General features: G+C 41.3%; 1 protein-coding gene across 8 annotated transcripts in view; it reads right to left on the reverse strand.

Annotated features, from left to right (window-relative positions):
- The window catches only part of ZNF831 (zinc finger protein 831), a 70,019-nt gene extending 54,903 nt beyond the window's left edge, over window positions 1-15,116 (reverse strand). For 3 of the 8 annotated variants that reach the window (XM_073683031.1, XM_073683030.1, XM_073683040.1), the window contains exons 1-2: window positions 14,996-15,116; window positions 3,931-4,066 (exon numbers count right to left, since the gene is read on the reverse strand). The gene's annotated coding sequence lies outside the window, so the exon portion shown is untranslated. Of the gene's footprint in view, window positions 1-1,028; window positions 1,432-2,225; window positions 2,783-3,930; window positions 4,067-14,995 lie in introns of those variants that run through there. The other 5 variants (XM_073683032.1, XM_073683033.1, XM_073683038.1 and 2 more) reach the window with 3 other exon arrangements.
- Between the last annotated feature and the right edge of the window lie 1,473 nt (window positions 15,117-16,589).

Here is a 16,589-nt window from a genome sequence, read left to right on the forward strand (position 1 = left end):
AGATGGAAAAGACGGGAAAAGTGAACAATTTAATCAGAAAGAACATCAGCTGTAAGATACTATATATAACTGTAATCTCTTATATATTCTGCAGGACTGGCATCTATCAATATATGTCACCATATGGCGGTAGTATCAATGCTGGTCTTTGTATAGAGATTATTTTCAGTAACAGCGCTGTCATCTGCTGCGGTTCTCCTACATCCACTATCTGGGTGCGCCACTATTTTTGTAATCAGGGTTACCTGGTTAGGGGCCCACTCAGAAGTTTCGCCCCCCCCCTGAACCAAAACCCTAGCTACGCCTCTGCATATGGGTGAAAACTTCTATCCACTGGAATTCCCCTACTGATTTAGTAGCAGATCCAACATTAACCACAAACAGCGCAGGGACCAGGTGTTGATGCACAACACAATGTTACAAAAAAACAAAAGATAATGTTCCTGTCTCATCCTGTGCAACATAATTACTGCATTAATCCTAACAAATTGTACCAGATTAGCTGGAATGTTTATTGGCATTTTAGGAGTTTACAGTTATGGCCTACCTTTGGGATCAGTGCTGTTGTGTGGGGGCTCAAGCCTCAGGGATCCCCGTTAATCAAAGCAGGACTGGACACAGTACCATCCATACAAATGTCACTGTACCTTCTTATGCGACCTGCAGTACCAGGCACAGCAAGGTTTGTATGAGTGTCACTGTGCCAGCGACTACAATTAAAGGGCCATTGTGATTCAGCAAGTGTAGCTGTTTCTTCATTCTGCTAATCTGTGCGGGTCCCGTTAGTGGGATACTCAGCAATAATATATTATTGACTACCAGTGCTTCTAAATAGTCCTAATAAACATATAATCCTCCTTCCTACGTTGTTCCTAAATAGGTCCTTCTGGTAATGACACCCCTCTCAACTGAAACCCTCTTACCCTTATTGGACTTCTTGTTAGAAACTCCTTGGTACATTGAAAATAAGTCACCCTCCCAAGTAGAGCATCTCCCAGTGTAGTGCCACCTCTCAGCATCAGTCTGACCTCTGTATCATGCTGGACAGCGGAGGGGTGGAGGAGCTGGCCACTCAACCTGGTTGTCCGTCTCTCTCCCCATCGTATGTTGTCTCTTTTCAAATGTTTTATGTTCTTTTTTTTTTTCTTTTGTGTAGATCACAGCAATGAGTCAGAAACCCCAAACGTGAGCTTGTGACAAGCACTGAGAGGCGGGCGCTCTCATTATGACTCACAATAATAAAATAGCTGAAAATTGGAATGAAATGTATCTCTACAAAACAACGAAGACGTGAGTCATGATAAATAAATCATGTGCAGAACATTAACCAATGCCATCCACGTCAGCTGAAGCCGGCCACTTCTCCATCCTCTATTATATACCATATTGAAAAAAATATAAGAAAGGGATATGGGGGAGGTTATATGGAGTAGTAGGAGAGAAAGAAAAGAAAGAAAGAAAGAAAGAAAGAAGAGCAGGAAAGAAGAGTAAGAAAGAAGAGTAAGAAAGAAGGATAGAAAGAAAGAAAAAGAAGGAGAGAGAAAAGAAAGAAGAGAAAGAAAAAAGAGCAGGAAAGAAGAGAAAGAAAGAAGATAAAGAAAGAAGAGAGAAAGAAAAAGGAGAGAAAGAAAGAAAAATAGAAAGAAAGAAACGAGAGAAAGAAAGAAAGGACTTCTGCTGTCCTTTGTTCCGGTTGCTTATCGTCTATAGTGAAATATGTCTATACGTTCAAAGTGTTTCCATCCCATCCACTGTAATATATGCCTTCCATACTATTCTCTAATGCATTGTATACCAATTCCATACCATTTTTAAAGTCTCTGTAGTTGTTGAATAGGAACCATTCTAAGGATGAACTAGATGGTCACAGAGATGCTTGGCTCATTACAACCTTGCAACTGCATGGCCATCACAAAGATATATTTTTACCATCTTACCAGTTCCCATTCAACAAATACAGGCAAAGATCATTAAAATGACAAATGGATGCATAGGGTATTTTAGAACACAGATTTTTATGCTACATTGACTATAAATTATTTTCTGCTTGAGGTGGAATATTCCTTTAAATTTGTACTAGAGCGTCTAAAAATCGACCTATTCTTCCTGTACATGGCAGCTCCCACATTCTTACATACACATAATGCATGCTTTGAACCTTTTTTTTTTGTAAAACACAAAGCACTGTCGCATGCAAATCACACACTATACAACTAAGAATTTACTTTGAGCAGGTTGACTTCATGTCCGGTGTACGGATATGCTCTGAGGTTTGCACACTGTAGGCTCAGTTTGGGGAGGTTCTTCCCTCTGTACACTAGCATCTTCTCAGTACTTTCTGCCTGTGCGTTAAGGACCTGGATGGCATGGCGTGGGTAGAGCTTTAATGACCGTAATATGGTTTTCCTGCTTATAATGTCTGTGCCACTGCAGCTCTGTGTGGGCGTACAAAATGACACAACTGTGTTTTAACCTCTTCTAGATGCAATCCAAAAATGACTTATCTGATGTAAGATGATATCCAAGAGCAGGAGATATGGCTCTCTTCATATTTGCATACAGAAGAAGGATCTTGGTTTTAATGTATTCAAAATGGTGCCAATAGTTCTCAGCGGCATACAAAGAAGAGAAAGAGCATCCATAGAAGGTTGGATCCTCCACTGCTGTTCTGTCATGGAAGGTTGTGGCATTTGCTTTGGGTTTGTGGGTGTGACGGGCAGAAATAAAGCATTTGTGACTTTTATAGCTTATGGTCAGGGGACCCTGAGGGAATTTGGAAATGTGTGGCCACATAGGCGTAGCACTGTGACATTGATTGTGAAAGTTGCTGTAGATACCACTAAAGTGGGTGCTTAGATGTCAAAAGAGGTTGAGGGAAACATCTTTATCAAATTAGTAGCCTCCAGGTGATGCAAGATGAAGACTGAGTCCGAGAGAGAGGAAGTCCATACAGACCAGAGCCTAGATCGGACAGAAGGAATGACTGTCTGGTGTGGGTGATGGTGGTGTCTATCACCCAATAGACTTGTTCCAGGAAGAGCAAAATGATGTCTACAACTGCGGTCAAAAGTTGAGACAGACACAAATTTTGGTTTTCACAAAGGAGTCTGCTTCAGTGTTTTTAGTTCTTTTAGGCCTCATTCAGACAATAGTTATTTTCATGTATGAGAAAAACAGTCCGAGTTTCATCAGATTTTTATTAGAGTGTCATCAGAGTTCTCTGATGGGAAAAAAAACTGTTTCTCCACCTTCTCCTATCTACGAGTCCATGGTAAAGGACTCATTCACACCTCAGTTTTTTTTAATATTTTCACGGATAGCACTTGTACCTGGTATAGTCTATGGGGCTGTTCACATGTCTAGGATTTTTTTCAGACCAAGTTGTCTGCCCAAACTAGCTAAGACATATCCGATGTTGATCCGACTGTTGGATCAACTCCAGCAATGAAAGTCTTTGGGAAAGTCTATGAGTCCGTGAAAAAAAAAAATTGGACAGTACTCAGAATGATAGATAGGAGAAGGTGAAGGAACATTTTTTTCCCCCATCAGAGAGAAACTGATGGACCTCTGACCAAACTCTGATTACACTGTCATTCTGATTTCATAACTTTTGAAATGTTTTTGACAAATACATTGACGAGCAAAAGGGTAACAATTTTTTGAACTTTTGACTTTCAGGCTTCATATCCCACCATCCACTACTGCTTCGAAGGGGAGACTACAATCATTTTATAGAAAATCATATTGGCTATCTCATATATTTATTTGACTTGCAACTATTTAGCATTTCATTAGTTATGCATATTCTTGTCATGTCACTGCATTGTTAATGCTTTGCTCCTAAAAATCTCAATTTAAATTTTTATTATTTTGTTAGTATTTGGATGGACGGACATCATTTCATATTCTTCTAACTGTCATGGCACTCACATGATGCAGTTTTGTAATTTTCTTGACCAAGAGATCGCTATCGATGAGCTGGATGATGCTGTTTCTCTTTTCTTGGGAAATCTTCTTCATAGCTGTTTCTCGATTCGAACCAGTGACCTTTCGCTTGGGAATCAACCTAAAAAACACTGAGCTATTAGGGAATGCAAGAACAGTTTGTAATTTATAGTATACAGGAAGAAAAAGACATGACAAGAATCTGCATAACTAATCATATGCTAAATAGACAAATTTATGTATGAGATAGCCAAGATGATTGTCTATAAAATCATGGTAGTCTCACGCTCAATGCAGTAGTGGATGGGGAGATATAGAGCCTGAAAGTTAAAAGTTCAAAACATTGTTACCCTTGCTCTTTTAGCTGCAAGACTACATCCTGCCGACTACGCCAGTTGTAACGTGACGCAGGGCAGTAGCCGTGGGCAAGGCACTCTTCTTATATCCCTTGGAAAGTTACATGAAAGTGGGGGTCCTGGCTGGGTGTGTGGACTTGTGCTGTGAGGACTCTACGCCCATGCAGGCCGCATGTAACCGATGACGCTGGTTTGCCAAGATCAGATGTTTTACAGTTCAGTGCGGGAAACCACCATTTAAAGATAAACTTTCTCGCTAAATCACCACAACCCAGCTCAACACTACAGTTCAGCTTAGCAAGAGTCCCGTACTCAACTCGCGGTTCCGCGCCTTCCGTTAGGGGGGCTATGGTGCCAGTATGGCTGATGCTTATCTTCTCTAAGGCTGACGCTCTGGATCTCCTGCCCGGGGCACTCTGCTCAACTAGCGTACTCATTCCTGTCGAGACCCGTTACCTTCCGGAGTTATAAACTTTGGGCCTTACTGCTAGGCGTCCTCTCCCAGGACCCATCTCTGATAATTCACTCTGTCTCTCAGTCACTTCTGCTACAGATCACACTATCCCTTTCCCCTGGTCTCCGCTCACTTTAGGGAAACCCAACAATGTGTCACTCCTCACACTGGACCTTACGTCTTTTCTCTAAGCACTCTAGGGCCTATCTGCCTCATTTCCAGGAAACTGGCAATTTCCCTTCAACTGAGCACATTTCACTATGGGCTAGTCCCAAACATTAACTCTTGCTATCACTTCTGCTAGGTAATTCACATTATCAACATTACTAACATCTTTAACGCACATCAGCATTCACATTATACATCACAATTCACATTACAATAATTCTTGTTTCTTCAATTGGGAAAGTGGGCAATATGTCCATCTCCTTACAACAGGATGAACACCACCACTAGAACATAACAAGGTGGTATTTTTACTAAGACTTTCCTTTAGTTGTCGTTGCTAACTGCACCTCCGCCTGAGCATGACCTCCAAGCTTTGATCCTCGTAAAAAGCCATAGTCACTAAAAGTCAAACCTAATCCTCAGCATATAAAAAAGTGTTATTTCTTTGTTTCAAAATCATGTGGTCAGTAACCACTTTCAGATAAAGCCTCTGCCACATGCAGCCAGCGGCTCCGTGCGGTTCCATCCTCAAACTTTCCATTCCTGTAGTTAAAGTTGAGCAAAAAGATTTGCATGACTCTGGTCTCACACCCACGTCTGTATTCTTTGGCAGCCGGACCAGGGCAGTGCAAACTTTCTCGTCCTGCACTTAAATGGTAGCATTTGGGCTCTACTTGTGATCACTCGGCTCCCACAATATCAACATGCCCTCATGCGACGTTACGACATCCATCAATCGTTCAGTCTTAAAATCAGTAGCTCACAACTGTGGGTACACCACTAGCTCATTTTACAAATTCTCAACCCCCTTGTTTGCAGACAGTGCAATGTGTAGATACATTTAGTATTCCGGAAGTGCTCTTCTATTTTACATACAGTACGAGGCACAGCAATGACTGCCTTCCAGACAATGCCTGAACCAGTCGTCTATTGAAGGATCATTTTAGCAAAAGCAAAGGAACAAAATTCCAGCACTTAGATGCGATTAAAGTTGGCATGCAGGGAAAATTGGTATATCTAAAATTGATTCACGAGATTATATTCTGTGCTTTTCTCCTGCTTGTATATAGTTTTCTCTGTGTGTTCCTGCAATACCAGGTAATTTAATGAAGAGGGGAATCCATATGTATTAAGCTTTCACTTTCAGCAAGCACAGCACGTCCAAAACTGGTGCCTAAATGGAACATGAACTATATTTAGAAAAAAATACTTATTTTTACAGTACTAAACGCTCAGTTTTCCCCTACCATCTGCTCTGAAGAGTAAAGCATGGCTTCAATTAATGGCTCGTTATGACAAGCGTACTAAATGTACATGTGCTGTCCGTGTTGAAATTGCATGGCACACTGACGACGCACTGACCAATGTTATTCAATAGGGTGGTTCAGATAAGAGTTCTTTTACATGGACCAAATCCGTGTGAAAAATGGCAGGATGCACTATTCTCTTCTGTTTTTCAGAAGAGACTCGTCTTTTCAAGTCTTTGGGTGCTCCAAAAAAACTCTGAAAGTATTATCCGTATTCCATCTGTTTTATGCAGATATGTTGTAATTATTAAAGGGGTTGTTCACTACTAGGACAATCCCTTATTGATCTAAATGTTTGGCCCCGATAAAATATAAAAGCTTATACTCAGCTTGCGCTTCTGCGCCGTTCCAGTGGTGTTGGCACTCACTCTCCCGGGGTTCTCGTGCGGTTGTTATCATATGTGAGCCCTGCGCTCAATCAGCGCTGGCATCACTGTCCCCGCCTTCGTACGAATTGAACATGAAAAGGAAGTCAGGGCTGCCGCTGTTCTCTCACTTCATCCTCATGTTCAATTTGTATGAAGGCGGGACAGTGATGCCAGTGCTGATTGGGCGCAGGGCTCACGTGTGATAATCGCGCGAAAGCCCGAGGAGCGCGAGTGCAGACACAGCTGGGACGGCACCGGCACGGGAGGTGAGTATAAGCTTTTTATTTTATCAGAGCCAAGCATTTAGATCAAGAAGGGGTTGTTCTAGTAGTGGACAACCCCTTTAACATATAAAACTGAATTTGGTCTTATACATTTTTCAATTGCTAATGTATAACAACAGATGCCATGCAGATGAGTGTAAAAAAATTGACATATGTATGACACAAAGGTGGAATATATTTGAAAATTCTTTGTTTTTCCTTATGAAAAATTGACTACTTATCACAGGAACGACAAAGAAAACACAGCTGCACTCTGAAATGCTATAATATGCAAACATTGAATGTAGGAAATTGGAATTGCATTACTTCTATAGAAAATATGTTACAAAATGAAGGTACTTAGCCCATAAATTGACCAATTCATGACAGTCCACCTGTTCACATTTGTCTTGTTCTATTTGTAGGTGCTGGTAAATCTTTTAAATCTTTTTGATATTTGCAGTACACTCCCTCTGACTGCGCACTCCTCCCATCAGCCTAAGGCGTTTTAAATTTGAGCTGCATCCTGCATACCCTTAAAATTGTAGGCTTCCAGTCCAGGAGAGGCATATAAGTTTAGTGTCCCAAAAAAGGGGTACGCCTTGTTGTCGCTGTAGCGCTTTCATGAATTGGCCAATTTGTGCGCTAAGTACCTTCATTTTTTTACATATTTTCTAGAGCAGTAACGCAAAATACGTTAAATGTTTGCATATTATAGCATTTCAGAGTGCAGCTGTATTTTCTTGGATATACAGTATTGAATAGTTGTGACTGCTTACACCTGTTCACACTTGTCTTATTCTGCTGGAGGTGCTAGTCGATTTTTTTTTATATTTGTATCACAGGGACGGACATATCATTGATGTAACCTGTGCAGCTGCACAGGGGCACAAAATATAAAGGGGCCCACCATTACCTCCAAAAGAGGAGGAATGCATTATGATGAGCTATTGGACTGCAAAGGGCCTTGTACTTTTCTTGCACAGGGGCCCTCTTCTATCTGTGTCTACCACTGATTTATCATATGCATGTCTGAATCCGGCAAAATAATAAAGGGTAGAACTAATCAGTCACTCTGGTTGCAGGACAGCAAGTCTCAGACAAGTCAGATGGCCAAAGACATTTGTTCCTCTTGCACGATACTCAGAATCATTAAATCATTGGGAATATGCAACATCATGATCTTCATGTGGCGCAACCAACATCGCCATATAGCCCTAGTGTAGATTATCTACACCCAAGTGCCACAATTGGAGAAGAGAGATATGAGATGCTGTTTGATGGTGTCCTCAGACTGAAGAGCTCTAGCTTTACATCCCTTTGACACGAACAGAACACTTGGGATTTTGTTTCCATTTCCATGGTCATGATCCATGTTGTTCACTTAAATTTCTCAACATCAAAAAGCACTTGTATAGAATGAGGATCTTATAAGCAGGGGCATATATAGATATACAGGGGCCTATAGCAATGGGGCCAATTACATACAGTACAGACCAAAAGTTTGGACACACCTTCTTATTTAAAGATTTTTCTGTATTTTCATGACTATGAAAATTGCACATTCACACTGAAGGCATCAAAACTATGAATTAACACATGTGGAATTATATACTTAACAAAAAAGTGTGAAACAACTGAAAATATGTCTTATATTCTAGGTTCTTCAAAGTAGCCACCTTTTGCTTTGATGACTGCTTTGCACACTCTTGGCATTCTCTTGATGAGCTTCAAGAGGTAGTCACCGGAAATGGTCTTCCAACAATCTTGAAGGAGTTCCCAGAGATGCTCAGCACTTGTTGGCCCTTTTGCCTTCACTCTGCGATCCAGCTCACCCCGAACTATCTCGATTAGGTTCAGGTCTGGTGACTGTGGAGGCCAGGTCATCTGGCGTAGCACCCCATCACTCTCCTTCTTGGTCAAATAGCCCTTACACAGCCTGGAGGTGTGTTTGGGGTCATTGTCCTGTTGAAAAATAAATGATGGTCCAACTGAACACAAACCGGATGGAACACCATGCCGCTGCAAGATGCTGTGGTAGCCATGCTGGTTCAGTATGCCTTCAATTTTGAATAAATGCCCAACAGTGTCACCAGCAAAGCACCCCCACACCATCACACCTCCTCCTCCGTGCTTCACGGTGGGAACCAGGCATGTAGAGTCCATCCGTTCACCTTTTCTGCATCGCCCAAAGACACGGTGGTTGGAACCAAAGATCTCAAATTTGGACTCATTATACCAAAGCACAGATTTCCACTGGTCTAATGTCCATTCCTTGTGTTCTTTAGCCCAAAATTGTCTCTTCTGCTTGTTGTCTGTCCTTTGCAGTGGTTTCCTAGCAGCTATTTTACCATGAAGGCCTGCTGCACAAAGTCTCCTCTTAACAGTTGTTGTAGAGATGTGTCTGCTGCTAGAACTCTGTGTAGCATTGACCTGGTCTCTAATCTGAGCTGCTGTTAACCTGCTATTTCTGAGGCTGTTGACTCGGATAAACTTATCCTCAGAAGCAGAGGTGACTCTTGGTCTTCCTTTCCTGGAGCGGTCCTCATGTGAGCCTGTTTCTTTGTAGCGCTTGATGGTTTTTACAACTGTGTCATCAAAGCAAAAGGTGGCCAATTTGAAGAACTTAGAATATAATACATATTTTCAGTTGTTTCACATTTTTTGTTAAGTATATAATTCCACATGTGTTAATTCATAGTTTTGATGCCTTCAGTGTGAATGTACAATTTTCATAGTCATGAAAATACAGAAAAATCTTTAAATGAGAAGGTGTGTCCAAACTTTTGGTCTGTACTGTATGCTGACTCACTTTCGTCGCACCCCTTCCTTTAGGGGTCATGAAAGCCCAATACTTATTTACCCACTTGACTATTCAACCATTGGGGTTGGTGCATCCCTTAATTTAGTTTTTTTCTCTTTCTTGTCTGTAGAGCCCCTCTAAAGGTGGACATCCCTGGTTAATGAACCATTGCTACCATTCCCTACCAGTAAGTTCCCCATATCTCAGCTTCTTGTCCCTATTTGAGTAGAACAAAGGAATATTGAGGTGATCTACAGTCATACTTGGATTTTAGGGCATGTTTGGCTGCACTAGTCATAATGCTTACCTCTATTAACATCCACTACATTAAAATAATTGAATGAGAGATGATAGAAGTGGGGCTGATGATAATAAGACTCACGTAGACTCTAAGTTATGAGAACAGACCCGCGAACCAAAAGCCACAGTAAAGAACGCGGGAAATGGACAGCATCCAACTAGGGCAAAGGATGGTTTACATGAAGTAAACTTTCAATTACTTTTCATTACTAGTAGAAGGGTATACAAACCTAACAACAAGCCTAACAACCCATATTACATAATTTGCTACAGAATTTATTCCATCCATACCACAAATGTTTTCTTCATATCCATAATACATTATCCCTCAGCTTCTTTTATAGAAATAATAGTGGATTTCGAGTTTATGTCACCATATGTGTAACACATTGGCAGCAGACATAGAGGAGTTTAAGATAAAGCCACTGGGAACACAGACACAGCTAAAGGTATTAAAAGGAACCTGTCACCTGATTCATGCTACATAAACCACAGTTAGCATGAATCAGAATCTAGATGCACAATTGCAGCCAGGCAAGTTTTTCTCTGAAACGCTCCAGCATTTGAGGAGATGTTGTTTGAAAAGCCAACATAGGGGACATAGGGACCATGGCCAGAGAAAAGACTAGTCCAACGCTGTCCTTGTCCAGCTACTGCCCACATCCCTCTTATTGATTGACAGGTTTATTCCATGTGTGTACATAGGGAACAACCTGTCAATCACCTGGAGAAGAACAGGGAGAAGTCACCCGAAGGCGAAACCCAACTAGACAAGTTTCTCCCTATAGTTCCCAGACCTGAAAACTTTACTTTCACTGAAATACCAAAGCATTTCAGAGAAAACATACCTGGCTGCAATCATAGTTAGCTGATCCATTATTTGTCCGATTGCCATGTTAGGTGTATGGGGGCGGAGGGGGGTTTACTTTCATAATGCTCTGGGTATTTACTCATACAGGTTTAACTGATAATGTATTTTTGGGGGGGCAGGGAGTTTAAAGATACCATAAAATTGGATTCTAGTAGTCATAAGGGTCCTATTTGTGAGTCCCCCCAATGATCATCAGCAACATCTGTCCAGTGTATATGGTAGGTAATAAATGTCAGTAGTAGGAAAACTCTTTTTTCAGGGGTGGTCTCATCAATGAGATTGGAGGCATATTGCTAGAATATTCCATCATCGTGAGGGTCTAACATTATTGTCTCTCCATCACTATAATAGGGCAATGTCAATAGGAAAGTACTGAACCATCTGCCTGTTGTTCAATCCACTCGGCTCGATCAAAGCCTGTAAAATTATCATTGGCTGCACATGTTGAGACTTGACATCTTGAAAAATCTGAGCACAGCCAGCAAAGTGGCACCAGGCTCCTTCAATGACCATTATAGTCGGTGACTGCTTATATCGACACCTGAGAAATGCTGAGCAGACCCAACAAAGTGGCACTACTCTCCTTCAATGACCATTATAGAAGATGGCTGCCCGTGTTGACACCTGGAAAAAGCTGAGCAGAGCCAACAAAGTGGCACCAGCCACCTTCAATTACCATTATAGTCAATGGATGACCATGTTGATACCTGAAAAAAGCTGAGTAGAGCTAGCAAAGTGGCACCAGGCTTCTTCAATGACCATTATAGTCAATGGCTGCCCATGTTAACACCTGGGAAAAAGATGAGCAGAGCCAACAAAGTGGCACCAGAAGACAAAATGGCACAACATTCTAGCAATCTGGTGGAGTCTGATCACTGTGACTACAACAAAAAGTCTTTTATGAGACATTCCCTTTAAGTCAATCGATGACTACTCTTTTGTTGGTCCATTTCAACCTCTCCATATCTTTCCTTAAACCATGGTATTAAACACATTAGTGTGCAGTTCACAAGAATAAATCATGTACTTTCCCCCAGGACTGTGCCTCTGCTCCACAGATCTCCTTTATCATAGAAAAAAAAGATGTCCAACCCTGAAGCATAGTTTATGACTAATGTCATAATACCTCAGTAGCTCCAGATTTTATTGACCTGTCACATCAGAAATATCTGTGAAATTTCATGTTTATTGATCCTGTCTGTCCAAACATCTTATATAGATGGGCACAAAGAGATCAAACGCGATGTAAGAAAATGACTTAGAAGTTATTGTCGTAAGAAAGGAATTTGTCAAATCCCTGATGTAATAAATACGAAGCCGAAGAATAACAAAGCTGTACAGTGAAGGCTTTTTATATATATATAGATTTGTGAAATGTAATACGCAGATGTATCAGAGCTAAGGTTGATTTAGCTGTTACTTTTGTGCACTATGATGACCTAGTCAAGATTTGGTTTTAGTATGTTTATCTTCAGACCAATGGAAAACCACCAAGAATCAGCCCAAGCATTTGTGTTACAGTGATTAGACCTCGTTATGTGCGGCATAGATCCATAATAAAGGACCTATGGTGTGCTAAGGGTCCGTACTGTATCTCGGAGTGCCTCATATATCGGCATACAGCATGCAGCTCAGCAGATCATATTGTAGTGGTAATCTCTAGACAGTTATTGTCATCACAGAAATCGATGAATAAATGTATGCACACGTAGGTAATATGTACACCACCATTTGGTGTCTCAGGGCACTGTATAATCCACAGGGCACTGTATCAGATATGGAGGTACTGCATGGCCCCATAGACCGCTATTTATGCTTTACCAGAATTACGCGTATGCACAGAGCAGTGGTAACCCCCTGAGCACACTTTGCAAGTGGCTCAAACACGATCAGGTCACCTTTTTGCCTGTTGCCCAATATTTTCAGGTGTCATTGCCTGATAAATGTAGATACAAAAAAAAAAGTTGTGCTGGAGAAGGATGGTATCAATACCATGGATGGAAAGAAGAACGAACAAATCAATTATGGAACAAATCAAGCCAGACATGTCACTCAAAGCAAGGATCACCAAGCTACAACTTTGCCTACTTTGGACACATCATACGAAGAGAGCAATCACTGGAGAAGTCATATCATGGTCGAAAGAATAGAAGGAACAAGGCGAAAAGGAACACCAGCAACCCTATGGCTTGATACAATCAAGATAACGGTGGATAAGACCCTGGTGGACCTAACTAGGCCTGCGCAAGATTGATCTTATTACAGAGCGTTCATCCATCAAGTCGCCATGGCTCGCGATCGTACTGAAGGCCGTTAATAATAATAATAATAATAGGTCATCAATATGTTATGATCTTGACAACCCTTTTAAGATAAGGATGTCTTGGTGGGAAGTGAATTTTGAAAAATTCTCCCCTTATAGTCACATTACTTTTCAGGTCACATCCCACTTCTCTCCCACGCCTCCATCTTTCTTCCACTATGATTTGAACACAGAAGCTCAGTGTAATTATGGAGCATGCCAGCGTCTAGCACAAGAGAGCTTCTGGAAGCGCTGCTTTCTGTGGCGTCCGGCAGATTCACCAACTTTTTTTGGACATCTTTCCTCTTATCAGGGACCTCCCAGAGGTTCCAGAGGAGTTAGCAAATATATCCAACACTTGTCAGTTTACATATTTCGATTGGAAAACTTCATCAGAGACAACCGCACTTTGAAATAACTGCACAATCCAATAAGTCAGCGGTCTAAAAACTGTGATTTGATACTGAGGTGCAGATGGGGTGGCAGGACGTATGCCCTGGGCGCTTGGTGTGCAAAGCACCACTGGCATTACCAGCAAGAGGTAAAGAGGACCGTCACAAGATTAAAAGTGACAAATTTATTATGTTCTTATTTTACTCGTGCTGCTCCCGAGTATTCTGTTTTTGTTTTTTTTTTAAATCCACCATACAGTTTTAGCAGTGACGGACACAGACGGAAAAGGGTTCCTGTGCAAGGACAGTATATGGGCCCTTTGCAGTCCTATAGTTGTGACTATGACAAAAGCGTCTTACTGCTTTGGAGGTGGAAGTAGTCCCCTTACCTCTTACGCCCCAGGTTGCACTAACGATCTGTCCACTAGTTGCGTGAACGTGCTCGGATAAGGTGTTATCTGAGCACGCTCGGGTGCTAAAAGAGCATCTTCGGTATGCTCGAAAAATATGTTTGCGTCGCTGTGACTGCATGTCTTGCGGCTATTAGACAGCCGTACCACATGCAGGGATTGCCTGTATGTTAGGCAATCCCTGCATGTGTTGCAGCTGTCTAACAGCCGCGAGACATGCAGACGTGGCGACGCAAACATATTTTTCACGAATGCAGAAGATACACCCAAGCGTCCTCAGATAACCTCTTATCCCACCACGTTCACGCAACACTAATGTAGACCCCTAGGTTTCAGTGCTATGTCCCTTTTTATTTAGTGCTAATTTTTACAAAAGATCTGTGGCTCACAGGATTCTCTGGGGGCATATCTTTAGGCTGCTCTGTATCATTACCTTATGAGCCGCACCCCTTTGGTAAAAAACATAAAAATTGGCGGATTTTTAAAAAAATTGCATACTCAGCGCAGCAGCAGGAATAAAATAACAAAAACTGTCTACTTATGACCGGTGATGAGTTGTTTTTAATAATAAGTTTTAAGGGGATACATCTGGGCAACAGTTACAGAAAATGCAAGGTGGGTGGGCACCAAACTGAATCTATGCCCAGGTGAAAGAAATATTCATTCTAATTTTTTGGCAGTATATACATTATATATAATCTTATAATGTCTGCTAATACATCGGAAATTACTCAAAAAGTCCCTTCATGGAAAGATCTGGGCCGTTTACAACCACTTGGCCTGCACTTTCCTATCACATGTATGTTCTGTTCGAACATCACTCTGTTCTACATGACTCTCTGTCTACATCAATAATATGTGAACACGGACTGAAAATCATTACTCATAGCAGAACAAGGGTGAAGAAGATGAAGATGATGAGTCTCACACCACCACGATTCTAGGGAAATGTATGGAATCAGCCCAGGCACATGACCCAGGGTACGACACGACAAGCAGATATCCGGCCACAGGACAGAGTTACAAGGGACAGAATAAGACAAATGCAGGACTCACCAGCGATCTGACACCAGGCATGTGGTGCGTGTGAAGCTCATCCCTTCCCTGATTTCTCTCTAAAAAAGATACAGCTCTTGCATTATTATTTTTTATATATTTTTTTTTTTTGCTTTCATGCAGTTATGCTTTCATCAGTTGTCACGGAAACACTGTTTTTTTCTTTTCCACTCGAATGTCTGCATTTTAGTAACCATGGCTACAAGACAACCAAAGAATGTAAAAGTGACAATTATAGGGTCCTGTAAGTTTACGGATTTACAGCGCACGTGTAAGTGGCAGTACAGAACACCATCGATATGATATCAATATCTATCATTGGGTCTTATAAGAGGCAATACATGGCGATTGTCCATGGGGCTACAATAGACGACGTGAGCGCTGAGCTATGGCATCACTTTCTGATGCAACACCCAACACCTTCGCCAATCAGCTGTTCACCATGCCGGAGCGGCCGGATGTGCTGAGCTGCGGAGTTGCACAGCTCTGTCAACAGAATACTGGATTCGAATCAATCAATTCGAATCAATAGGGGTTGGATGTGCAGTACCCGTCCTCAGCCACTATGCAGTTGACGGAGCTGTGCTGTGCAGATCCGCAACTCATCGCGTCGGGTCGCCAATGGCACTGGAAACAGCTGATTGTTATACTATGGGGCAGTGCAGATCTGCGATTTTTTTCTCATGCAGAAACACCATGAGAAAATAATAGCAGCATGCTACAAATGCATCTGATAATCGGATCGCACTTATCCATTCAAGTCTATAGGAGCGTGTGAAACATCAGACTGCACTCAGATGTCATCCCAGTGCAGTCCGATGTATGCGTACAGAAACAATGGAGATAATGAAATTAAGTTCTCCATCTCCTCCGCACATGTGCTGCGATTCTCTCATGCAACAGAATTGGATCACACTCAGATCAAACTCAGACAGAGTTTGAGTCGAGTGTCATTAGCATAATCGGCCTGATTCTCTCGCACGAGAGAATCAAGGGCCATGTGACCCCGGCTTAATAGGGACACTTTTAATTGCACCTTATTCATTATTTAATTTGCTCCATCTTTAAAGTTAACTTTACTTACCGTAGTTTCATTTTGGTAAGCATTAGGGATGTGGTTTTGGTTATATAAAGGAAATCTAAACCATTAATCTAATTCATCCATTGAGACTTTTACAAATGTTGCAAAATTTTCTGTGCAGTTGTACTCTAGTTATCCTACTTGCCTGTTCTTAATTTTTTGTGCAAATGAAGACTAACATGTGACATTTTAGAGAATTGTGCAACTTTTGTTGCAAGGAAGCAAAAAGAAAAATTAAAATAAAAAATCTTTGAATTTGCAACAATTCATCCAGCTCAAATAGAAAGACAAGGGAAAAATTACTAAAACAAAATTCTGAATATGGGCCACAGACTTCTTTTTTAGAACCCACTTTGTGGTTTAACGGCATTAAAAATCTTTATTCATAAACAGAGGCTTTTATTAAAGACGTGAAGGGATTGTATAACATAAAAAAACAGCAACATAACAATGCTCCCTGGTAAAGATTATGGAAATTAGCTTTCCTCCAAATGAAAGAAAGCAGTCTTTCAA

This window comes from Phyllobates terribilis, unplaced genomic scaffold, assembly GCF_046119375.1.
Source record: "Phyllobates terribilis strain yellow unplaced genomic scaffold, ASM4611937v1 Scaffold_5__5_contigs__length_657084704, whole genome shotgun sequence".
NCBI classification, from domain to species: Eukaryota; Metazoa; Chordata; class Amphibia; order Anura; family Dendrobatidae; genus Phyllobates; species Phyllobates terribilis.